Source organism: Myotis brandtii, unplaced genomic scaffold (assembly GCF_000412655.1).
Source record: "Myotis brandtii unplaced genomic scaffold, ASM41265v1 scaffold38, whole genome shotgun sequence".
Classification (NCBI taxonomy): domain Eukaryota; kingdom Metazoa; phylum Chordata; class Mammalia; order Chiroptera; family Vespertilionidae; genus Myotis; species Myotis brandtii.
In genome coordinates, this window is record NW_005364596.1 from 5,371,443 (window position 1) to 5,384,190 (window position 12,748).

Here is a 12,748-nt window from a genome sequence, read left to right on the forward strand (position 1 = left end):
TAGTTAAGCCTTGATTGTTGTAGTTATCACTGGGAGGAATTGACCTCCAGGCCAATTGGTTGTGAGAATCAGCTGTGTCTGCAGTGGGAGAACAACTGTGCTGGAGACACCCTTCTGGGGCAAGACTTGCTTCAATCCATAGAATTTCTTAAAAGTATTACTCCTTCGGGAATGCCGTGTCATAAATTAGAATTGAAAGTAGGTGCAATCATCATGCTACTGAGAAATCTTAATAGTAAATGGGTCTTTGTAATGGTACTAGAAATATTATCAAAAGATTGAGAGCTAACATAATCCAAGCTGAAATTTTAACAGGATCTGTGGAAGGAAGAGGTTGTTCTGATCCCAAGAATTGATTTGTCCCCGTCTTACACTGGCCTCAGTGTTAGAATATGCTTAATCAATTTATCAGTCATTAGTTTTATCAATGTAGTTTTTATATCATGTTTTTGTTGTTTTTATATCATGTGTTTGTTCTTTTTGTATTGTGTCTTTGTTGTTGTTATATCATGTTGTTATTGTTTATTTATTAATTAATTTATATATTATTTTCACATACATTTTACTAATTTTCTTTCCTCTCTGCCATTTCTATTATAGAGAAAGGGCAAATAGTGATATTAAAATATTTCTTCTAATTAATTTCCTTTCAATTTGCATGAATCCATACACCAGGCCACTAGTTTTTTAACAAATGCAGCAAGAGCTCACTCATGTAAACCACAAACTAAGAAGCATTTTTCATGAAGTGAGTGGCTTTAAAAAGCATGTGGGCACTGAACTCAGAGACATTAGGCTAATGAATTCTGAGATTTCTCTGTGAATCTCCTGAATTCTCTCTTGGTAATGGGTAAACCACTCAGCCTCTCTGACTCAGTTCTTCACCTTTCAAGGCTGAGGCTCAGATGGGTTTCACCATTTTTGTAGAGCTGTTTTGCTACTCCTTCAGAGAGTATTATTAAATTCACAATTATGGTATCCATAGCAATCCTAACTAGGTCAGTTTGCACTTGCTGTAACAAATAACAGCAGAGAATCTATGTCCTTTTCCAACAGCAGAGAATCTTTGTCTGTGTTTGCAAAACTTTGTTAGGTTGCTGGAAGGAAGTGTCTTAGCAGGAAAAGGGCCTAATAGCATTTCAGCAAGTTATTTTCTTATTCATTTGTCATCCACACACTCAAAAATCTTCATACAGTTTGGACAATGTTTATATGATTTTACTTCACTCAACAACATGAATATTTGAATAATGATTTTAGTAGTGAAGTTTTAATTTTTGTAAAAAAAAAAAACACAAAAAAACCTGGAGTGACACGCAGATATCTCTTTCCACTTTACTCACAGCTAAATTTTCCCCCAAAGCTACTGTTTTCTTATTAAACAAGAAATATTCATTATTCCTTCCCACTTACTATTCAAATATACTTATCTAACATTATCTGTAACATATGGTTTTTGTGGAAGTAATTATATTTATGCACCTATACTTTTACATTTAGAAATAATCTGGACAGATATATGTGTGGACAGTGGTGCTGGAAGAAGAACAAAGGGAATTTTGCCTTTTTACTTTATACGTTCTGTGTTGGACACTTTTAAACAATCTACCAATTACTGAGTTCTTAATAGCACTGAATTCTCCCAGTCAAAACACAGTCTCCTCTGCAAACCAGTAAGTAGAAGGACAGTGTTAAGAATAACTTCCATTTATAGGCTACCTACCATGTACATGCCATTTGCATACTATGTCGCTCGCTCTTGCAATCCTCAGAACAATCCCGTGAGTCAAATGTTATCGTTCCTGTCATACACACACAGAGCTAAGACAGACAGAAGGTGTATCACTCACTCTGGACCACCTGGTAGAGGGCAGAAGTGAGATCCAGCCGAGGTGTGTCAGGCTCTTGAGCCTGTATTCTCTCATCAACGCACTTTATTTTTTTCCATAGAAAGGGTAGTCTCTGCCTTTTCTGTAGTCTCTGAATGGGTGACTACAGAAGAAAATCATTCCTGATCATCAGAGCCAGTGAATATTGAACTAGATTTTGAGCCTTAAAATTTACATATTTCACTTTTTTAGGAAACTGAGATTGAAAAAGCTTCAGTGATCATGAAATATCATGCAGTTGGTTAGTTGCAAACTCAAAACTAGAATGGAGTCTCTTGATGCCTAAACTGTTAGTCCTCCCTTACTAAAACATGTTAGTTGTTAATCCAGACACATTTCTCATCCAATTCACTGTTGCAAGCTGTGGCACAGTTTGGCTAGATTCTTGCAGGCAAATAGCTCATTTTGTGGGCCTTCTGCACACAGATATGGCTCTCCTCCTTTCCTTGAGACAACATATATGTGGATTAGGAGAAACCCAGAGCAACCAGAGATAAACTAAAAACAAATAAGCTATCTTCTTTTAAATATGCTAAATTCTATCCTAATGTTGCTATAAACATTGTGTAAACAAAATGTACAGACCATTTTGGGGTGAATTTATAAGGCTGGAAATCCAGAATTGTAAAGAAAAAACAAGTTTTTAGACTACAAGTAGGTTGAGAAATTAGAAGGAAATTTTAGAAGGCAACAAAAAGAGAAATTCGGTGAGACCATAAAAGGCAAGAAATGAAAAATAGCTCAGAGACTCTTAACTGAGACTGTATTTACTCCCAAAGGGAAGTTTTTGCAGGGAATTCAATGAGCAGACTGTGCAACAGGATGATGTTTAACCCAGGGATAGGCAGACTATGGCTGCTTTCACTTGTTTCCAAGGAAAGAAGTTTGATCTACACAGAAGGACTTTTCACTCCTCTGATTTTGAGTCAAACATCCTATATAATAAAAGCCCAGCAACTATAACGGCAGAATGACCAGAATGACCGCTTAACCAGTTACTATGCGGTGCACTGAACACCTCTCGGTCCCTTTCCCCAGCCGGCAGGCTCCCATCACCCAGTGGTGAACGGGGAACTGGGGGGGGGGCGGCGGGGGCGGGGGGTGCAGGCGGGGCCAGTCCAAGGCCCCCACCCTGCCGATTGCCCCACACACAGAGGGCAAGCTGCAGTGGGAGTGGAGCTGGCGAATGGGCAGGAATGGCCAACTAATCTCTCAATCCCTCCCCTGGCTGTCAGGCTCCTATTGCTTGATGGTGAATGGGGAACTGGGTGGGTGGTGGCAGGGAGTGGGACTGGTGAGCGGGCAGAACATCTGACCTCTTGGTCCCTATCCCCGGCCCGCAGGCTCCCATTGCCCGATGGTGAATGGGGAACTGGGGTGTGTTGTGGGGGTATGCTGGTGGCACCCCGCCCTGCCAGTCGCCCCACACACAGAGGGCGACCCATGGTGAGGGTAGGGCTGGCAAGCGGGCAGGAATGGGCAACCTCTTGGTCCCTCCCCCCGGCCAGCAGGCTCCAATCACCGGATGGTGAATGGGGAACCTGGGTGGGTGGCAGCGGGGCGGGGCGGGCTGCTGGCAGCAGGGGAAGATGGCCCTGATTGCAAGATAGGCCTAGGGACTCTACCTGTGCATGATTTCATGCGCCAGGCCTCTAGTCCTATATAATAAAAGGGTAATATGCAAATCAACCAAACGGCGGAAAGACTGGTCGCTATGACACGCACTGACAACCAGGGGGCAGACACTCAACACAGGAGCTGCTGCCTGGTGGTCAGTAAAAGTGATAAGATAAAAATACATATATACATGTTGGTTAATTTACCTTGTCAGAAATTTACAATTACATATGGCTTTCTTGAGACTTTTTCTAAATTATTGAACATATTGCTACACCTATTATTCTAGTACACAGAGTCACACATCTTGCCATAATTATATACTAAACTAGAGGCCTAGTGTATGACATTTGTGCACATGGAGGGGGGGGACCCTCAGCCCAGCCTGCACCCTTTAGCAGTCCGAGAGCCCTTGGGGGATGTCCGACTGTGGCTTAGGCCCGCTCCCTAAGCCACAGTTGGACATCCTTAGCACTGCTGCAGAGGCAGGAGAGGCTCCCACCACCCCACCTCCGCTGCGCTTGGCCAGCCATCAGCCCGGCTGGTGGCTGAGCAGCGCTCCCCCTGTGGGGCTAGTGCACAGCCTCAGACTGATGCTCTGAGAAGGTTGGGCCCAACACAGGTAGGGCACTTGGGGGAAATGGCCCCTTCCTAAAGCCACACAAACTCAGTCTCTCCTTGTGTGTCTCAGACACACCCTGAGTTTTCCCAGATTTCCTCAAGGACTTTCCATGAGAGAATGCAACCCAGGCCCAGGCTGGCTGCAGCCAACAGATTCCTCTGCAGGGAGCAAGCTTGGCAGGGTGAGGACTCAGGCGGTCAGGCTAATGTAGTGCAGAGGGAAGGGCTCCACCCAGGAAAAATGGCATCTGTAGTCAGTGTGGGAAGGGACTCGGCACAGGGACATAGGTCTCTGTCCTTCCAGCCCTCTTCCTGAAGTTACACAATCTCTTTCTGTGTAACTCCAGTCCCTGCTGAGCTGCTGTCCTGATTGAGCCCAGGGTGAGTGCTTGTGAGCTAGATTTTGTGCAGTGGCTCTTAAAGAGGACACCTGGGTTTCCAGCAGCCTCCAATTTCACCCTGGTGGGTGGAATCCCCACTGATTTTCATAGCCAGATATTTTGCAGGCTTCTCTTCCAGGTATTGGTGCTCAGGTTGGAGAGCCCAGTGTGGGGTTCAGACCCCTCACTCTTTAGGGTGGATCACTACAGTTGAGCTATCCCTCCCGATTCTCAATTACTGCCAAGTGGGTTCTGGGCCAGCCCTTCTTGCATCTCCACCCTTCCTAACAGTCTCAACATGGCTTCTTCTGCATATCCTTAGTTATCACACTTCTGTTCAGCTAGTCTTCATATGGTAATCCTGGTTGATTGTTCTATTATTTAGTTTTTATTTTGATATGGTCCTGGGAGGAGGTAAGTGTAATTTCCACTTACTCTGCTGTGATCTTGGGTCTCCTCTATCTATTTCTTATTTTCTGTCTATTTATGCTGCATTTTGGCTAATTTTGTTTAATGCTTGCTAAATTCTCTCTTCAGACTTAACTAATTTGCTATTCAACTCATCCATTAAGTTTTGTGTGACTATATTTTATTTCTAAAAAACAATCTGACTCATCAAATTTGACAGTCTTTCATTTAAAAGTAGGGTCTCATTCTCTTGTCAAGTTTTAAATCCCTTTTTAATAGTTGTAATAATGTTAAGCTTAATTTTTCTTATCCTATTTTATCTTTTCTACTATCTGGAAGTCTTAAGTTTGCTCTTACTCTCAAGCTTATTTCCTTGTATGTTTTATAATTTTAGATTCTAAGCTTATTTTTAGTGGGGTTTTATTTTCTGTAGAAAATCTTAGTTGAAAATGTGTTCTTTTGTTAATTTAGGCTCTCCGTGGGTGTCACAATTTGGAGCAATTTTTGTGTAAATTTCTTGTCTTGGAGGTTTGCAAACTTCCCATGTGTTTTCAATTCTAACTTTAAATCCCAAAATTTATGTGAGAGAAGGCCAATGGTTAAAATTCAGAAGGGAAACTTTTTTCTCTTCACTTAGAGCCCAGGCAAAGACATCCATTCATTCATTCATTCATTCAATAAACATTCCATAAGTTCCTGCTGTTTGCCATCACTGTGCTAAGGACTAGGAAGTTAGCAGTGAATTAAACAACCAAAGATCCTACTCTCATGAAAATTATGTTTTGGTGGAATATTTTTGTATTGGTGAGAAAATTTTTCTAAGCCTCTAACAGCAGTTCTCAACCTGTGGGTCGCGACCATCGGAAAACACATATAGCATATCAGATATTTACATTACGATTCATAACAGTAGCAAAATTACAGTTATGAAGTAGCAACAAAAATAATTTGATGGTTGGGGGGGCCACCACAACATGAGGAACTGTATTAAAGGGTCGCGGCATTAGGAAGGTTGAGAACCACTGCACCTAGCAGGACTCTCAATTTCAACATTTTGCTTCCATTGGGCCCATGGCCTCATTTTTTATCCCATATGGTTATTAAAATCCATACTCTTGATGACCAACTCAAGTAATATTTAGTTTGACCTTACCACTTTAATGTGCCCCCTTTGTTTTTGGCGAATAGGGACTTTACTCACTTCATTTTTAAAGTCAGCTATTCATTTCAAAATAAATATGTAATATTACACTCATTGTTTTTATGTGTTTGGTGGTAGAGAGAAGTACAATATCTGGTCTGCCACATTGCCGTGAGATACATTTCCTTAGATCACTAATGCTTCAGCTAAATGTCTCCTTTCTTTCCCCAAACATGCCAAACTTGTTTATGCCACAAGTGGATATTCATTTGCCAATTTTTTAGGCAGTGCTCAAATGTCACCTCTTCATAGAGGCTTTCCTGGACCACTTTGAATTCTCTATCTCATTTACTAATTGTTTATTTATATCTGCATTGCTACGTGGAATGATCATATTTATTTACTTACTTACTTACTTACTTACTTGTTTATCATACTTTTATACCATTAGAGTGTAAGCTCCAGGAGAGCAGGGGTCTTTTCTGTACTGTTTACCACTGTTACTCTCCGGTCAGGCTGCCACCACCTTAACTCAAAACAAAAGTCTTAGTGTCGTCGTTAGTCTTGGACTGACTTGTTTGGTGTGCGCAACAGGAAATATTTCACTTTTGGAGAACAAGAAAAATAGGTATAAATGCTTATGCTTTTAATTTGTGCTGTTATTCAGTGTCTGGCAAGTTAATGTTCAAGAAAATATATTAATTTTTATTAAAATGTTCTATTATTTTATGTTAACAATTACTCATTTATCTCAGCCCTTTGTATTCAGCTTGTCTCTATCAAAATAAACCTACGTTTCTATGGGGGAAAAAAAATCTTAGTGTCACTATTGGCAAGGTGACCAAATATTAGGTTATATTTTTGCCTGCTTGCTAATAAGTATTGCTTAATAAAATTTGAGTGTGTGTGTGTGTGTGTGTGTGTGTAATATAATTTCATATAAGAGGGGATACCAAAAAAAAAAAATACAACATCACCAATAATGGCTTCTAACCAAGACTAGATTTGAATTCTAGATGATAGACTGTGCAGGTGTGGAGGCACCAAGTAAATGACACCAGAAAGAATATTTAAAAATCTGAGAGGTGGGGCATTCCACAGGATAGTGTCCCGTTTCTTCAGCAAGTAAGAGTCTAGTAAATCCTGTAGTTAGTTCCTTAGTGGTGGTGCCTGAGGCTTGATCATTAAATGGTAACACATTCAGTAATTGGTTCTTAGCATTCCGTTTGTTTCATGCAGATAATAAATTAACTGAATCTTGCCTCTAGAGGATGTGCTTCTGCCTCCAGTAAACCTTTAATACAACATGTGTTTAAAGCACCCAAAGTGTAGATAGAGCAGACGTACCCAATTTTACACAAGTTATATTAATTATTTTTGCCTGTTTTCTAACAAATGTTATTTAATAAAATATATGTATGTGATAGAATTTGTTGTAGGACCTGTTCCCATAATAAACCTCCCCACCTTTAGTTATCTGTTACTATGGAAACTATGAGAGAGAGCTTAATAGTTTTAGAATTAGATGATTAAATTGCCTTTAAGGTATAATTTTAAAGTGATGTAAAAGGTTAGTAAACAGACAAAACTGAATACATATAACTTTACCAGTGGATATATACAATAACCATCATAATAGTTAATACTTTTCCAAAAGCATATTGTTATTATTAAATGCAAATCAATCTTTCTTTTAGCCAATAAAAAGCTTATCTTAAACATAACTGCTGAGTTGCTTAGTCCCATTTCACATTAAAATATAATTTTTAATTTTAGAAATTTCTTTCTTTGAGATGAAATATTCCCCAGAGTACATACAGTCCCTAAGCTCCCTTTTCCTTCCTTTAATAATCTAGAGGAAAGCACTGTTTTAACTATAGAGTGAAGAAGAAATAGTTTTCAGATTGGTAACTTCTCTTTCTCTTCAACCTGCGACTTAAAGACATATACTCCAAATATTTGTCTACAAAAAGAACAAAGATATCTATTTGTATGTGAACTCAAATGAAACAAAAATAAATATTATCTGAAATACCATCTGATTTCAGTCCTGGACCAAAGCAATGATGGTTATTGGGACAATTATGAAAGCTCAAGATAGACAGAATAGAAATAAAAGCTTATCATTCCTAAAAGTTGATGGCTCAGCCTTGTGATTTTTAAAAAAAACTCCTATCAGTAAAGAACAACTTCCAAAGTTCTCCTTTTTGTCAGTTTAAGCATTTCAAGCAAGTCTCTACTGTGACTGAAAGACCCCAAGAAAATAATGGCTTCAAATTGGCACCGTGACTGCAATTCCCATAGTATGTACTTTATCTAACATCTATCTATCTATCTATCTAGCTATCTATCTATCTATCTATCTATCTATCTATCTATCTATCATCATCTATCTATCATCTCCCTATCTATCATTTTTGTGTATGATGGAGGTTAGGGAAAGTTTTTTTCTCAAAGAAAAATTTCTGTGTACCCAATATGTAAAAGCAGGGGTCCTCAAACTTTTTAAACAGGGGGCCAGTTCACTGTCCCTCAGACCGTTGGAGGGCCAGACTATAGTTTTAAAAAAAAACTATGAACAAATTCCTATGCACACTGCACATATCTTATTTTGAAGTAATAAAACAAAATGAGAACAAATATAATATTTGTATTTGCATGTGGCCCGCGGGCCGTAGTTTGAGGACCCCTGTGTAAAAGAAATGAGTACAACGAGTCTCTAAGGTACACCAAACTATTTTTTAAAAAATTGGTGGAAAAGATTCCATCATTGCCAATCCTAGGAACACATTCTCAGAACCCTATGGATCTTATTCCAAACTGTCACATACACTGAGTAAGTTTAGTTTATGGCCTGAAGATATTGACTCTCTTAGCACTGTTTTAGCCCTGACTTAGGAGCACCTGCTTGAGAAAAAACACAAGAGGTTTTTTGTGTTTTTAATCTTCACCTGAGGATATGTTTTTATTGGTTGAGAGAGAGAGAGAGAGAGAGAGAGAGAGAGAGAGAGAGGTGAGAGAGAAACATCGATTGGTTGCCTCTGGTATGAGCCTCACCCCTGAGGGGATGGAATCCACAATCTAGGTATGTGCCCTAACCAGGAATTCTGGGAATTGAACCCACAACCTTTTGGTATATGGATGACACTCCAACTAACTGAGCCACCTGGCCAGGGCTCACAAGAGTTTTTAATGCTTGTCACAGAAAGTTAATGTCTTACCATCTCTGTTTTGTATATTGCATCCCCAAAAATGAGACTAGTTGTCCCATAAGTAGATAATTGAACAAAAGAAGATAAAAACATACACAGAGGTTTTTATGCTTCTTTTTCTATTAGATGGCAAAGATGCTATGGAAATGTATTACTAGTTAACATTTATTGAGCACTTACCATGTGCAAGGCACTCTAAGTGCTTCTCATGGATCATGGCACTTAATTCTCCTAAGAGACTCATGAGATAGTTATAACTCTTTTGTTTTACAGAGGGACACTAAGATTAGGGAGTAATATTCCAACATCATTAAAAAGTAAGTTATGGAATAAGGAAGGCCAAGAGACATATGAAAACATGCTCAAAGTCACTAATCATCCGAGAGATGCAAATCAAAATGACAATGCGGTATCATCTCACACCTGTCAGAATGGCTATCATCAACAAATCAACAAATGACAAGTGCTGGCGAGGATTCGGAGAAAAAGGAACCCTCCTTCACTGCTGGTGGGAATGCAGACTGCTGCAGCCACTGTGGAGAACAGAACAGTTCGAAAAAACTAAAAATGGAACTCCCATTTGACCCAGTGATCCCACTTCTAGGAATATATCCCAAGAAATCAGAAACACCAATCAGAAAGGATATATGCACCCCTATGTTCATTGCAGCACAATTTACCATAGCTAAAATTTGGAAACAGCCTAAGTGCCCATCAGCAGATGAGTGGATTAAAAAATGGTGGTACATCTACACAATGGAATACTATGCTGCTGTAAAAAAGAAAGAACTCTTACCATTTGCAACAGCATGGATGGAACTGGAGAGCATTATGCTAAGTGAAATAAGCTCGTTAGTGAAAGAAAAAAACTACAGCGGAAAGGCTGCGGAGGGTTGGGGGCGGGGGAGAGGGTAAGAGATCAACCGAAGGACTTGTATGCATGTATATAAGCATAACCAATGACACTGGTGGGGGAGGGGGGGGGTGAGGGCATGTGCCGGAAGGTAGGGGAGGCCAGGGGAAGGTCAATGGGGAAAAAAAGGAGACATATGTACCTCTATTTATAATACTTTAAACAATAAAATAAAATTTTTTAATAAAATAAATTTTTAAAAAATAAAATAAATCAATGGAAATAATATCCATAGGTGAGAATTAACAAAAATAAATAAATAAAGCAAACACTAAGCCAGTGGTTCTCAACCTTCCTAATGCCACAACCCTTTAATACAGTTCCTCATGTTGTGGTGACCCCCAATTTCATTGTTACAAATTGAACATAATTAAAACATAGTGATTAATCACAAAAACAATATGTAATTATATATGTGTTTTCCGATGGTCTTAGGCGACCCCTGTGAAAGGGTCGTTCAACCCCCAAAGGGGTCGCGACCCACAGGTTGAGAACCGCTGCACTAAGCAATATTATTAAAAGTCTCCTCTGGTATGGCTTAACCACAAACAAACAAACAAACAAAACAAAACCGAAAAAAAACAAAACGCAAACACCAAGCCATTATTATTAGAGAAGCTTTATGGATGAGTGTGAGAAGGGCCAGGGAGGTTATGTAATTTGTCCAAAATCACAAGTTAATAAAGAATGAAGCTGAGATTTGAACCTAAGCATGACCCCTTGGGGAAGAGATGCCCGCTCTGCCAGGAGGCTCTACATGTGAGAGTTGGCAGGCGAGGCTGAGGAAGAGCCGCGGTCAGCCACAGAGAGGCGGTATAACTAAATGGAAGGGTTCTCCCTCACTCAGGCCCAGCATTTGGGACTCAGGAGCTCTCTCTGTAAGATAGGCAAGGCCCCCAGCTCAATCACAGTGTCAGAGGGCAGCAGCCTGGCAGAAGTGGAAGGGGAGCCCTCTGAAAACCCAGATGTCCAGGGAAGACCGTGGCAAATGTGATCACAATGAAAAAGGAACAAATTTTTTAACAGGATGGGAAAAAAAACCAAAAAACTGTGGTACATCTACACAATGGAATACTACGCTGCAGTAAAAAAAGAAGGAATTCTTACCATTTGCAACAGGAGAGCATTATGCTAAGCGAAATAAGCCAATCAGAGAAAGATAAATATCACATGATCTCACTCATTTGTGGAATATAAGGAACAACATAAACTGATGAACAAAAATAGATCCAGAGACAGAGAAGCATCGATCAGAACGTCAAACATCAGAGGGAAGGTAGGGGAGGGTGGGGCTAAGGGGGAGAGATCAACCAAAGGATTTGTATGCATGCATATAAGCATAACCAATGGACACAGACACCAGGGGCGTGAGTTCATGAGTGAGGGGGTTGGGGGGCAATGAGGGGATAAGGACACATATGTAATACCTCAATCAATAAAGAAAGAAAAAAAAGTAAGTGATGGAGTCAGAATTCAAACTCAAATATAAGTTCCTAACCATTATGCCACATACGACATTGTTGAAAAACAATTATCTTTTGAAGAAATTGTGTTCTAGCTGTTTTGGCTGAATTAACTTCTCATAATTAGGGCATCTCCCGTGTAACTGGCACATAGTCAATAACAAGAAAATTATGTAATTACTATAATTTTCAACAGATAAGAAAGTCACATGCTCAGTGATCACATATTTCTTTATTTTAATAAATATATTTTTATTGATTTCAGAAAGAGGAATGGAGGGGGAAAGAAAGATAGAAATATCAATGATGAGAGAGAATCATTGATAAGCTGCCTTCTGCATGTCCCACACAGGGAATGAAGCCGGCATGTGTCCTCACAGGGAATTGAACCGTAACCTCCTGGTTCATAGGTTGATGCTCAACCACTGAGTCATGCTGGCCAGGCTCATATTTCTTATCTTGAAAGAAAAGAATTACTTTTAAAATGCTAGAATTTTATTTTAAAACTCAGAATAGGTACTAATACTAACAAAGACAAATTTTAATAACCTATTTCTAGGCAACATTATTGACAGAGCAAAGGCCACATTGATTGGTAAATACTAATCTGAATCTGGCAGCTAAACTATGGTATAAAACAGTATGGTACAAAAAAAATAATCCTAAAACCAATAATAATTCAATCTCAATTATCCATCACAGAAATCTCTTAAAGTTATGTCCTAAAGTTCATCCACAACGATTTTAATTTAAAATATGTGCTATTTTAAAAAGTTGTTTACTCAAAAATAGAGCAGAAAAATATTTGAAATTTTGACTTAAAGCAGAAGTATTCAAATCTGTATTACAAGTTCACTTATTTTTTTCAAATATTTATCCAATCAATTAAAATTCAATGGCATAGTTCTTTGTGAGACAAATAGGCAATGTTTCTTGTATTTAGCTTGGCCTTTAAGTTAATTTTTTAAATTAAATCCTCACCTAAGGAGTGAGGATATTGTTTTCCATTGATTGTTATATTGAGAGTGGAAGGAGAGAGAGAGAGAGAGAGAGAGAGAGAGAGAGAGAGAGAGAGAGAGAAATATGGAAGAGACACATCCACAG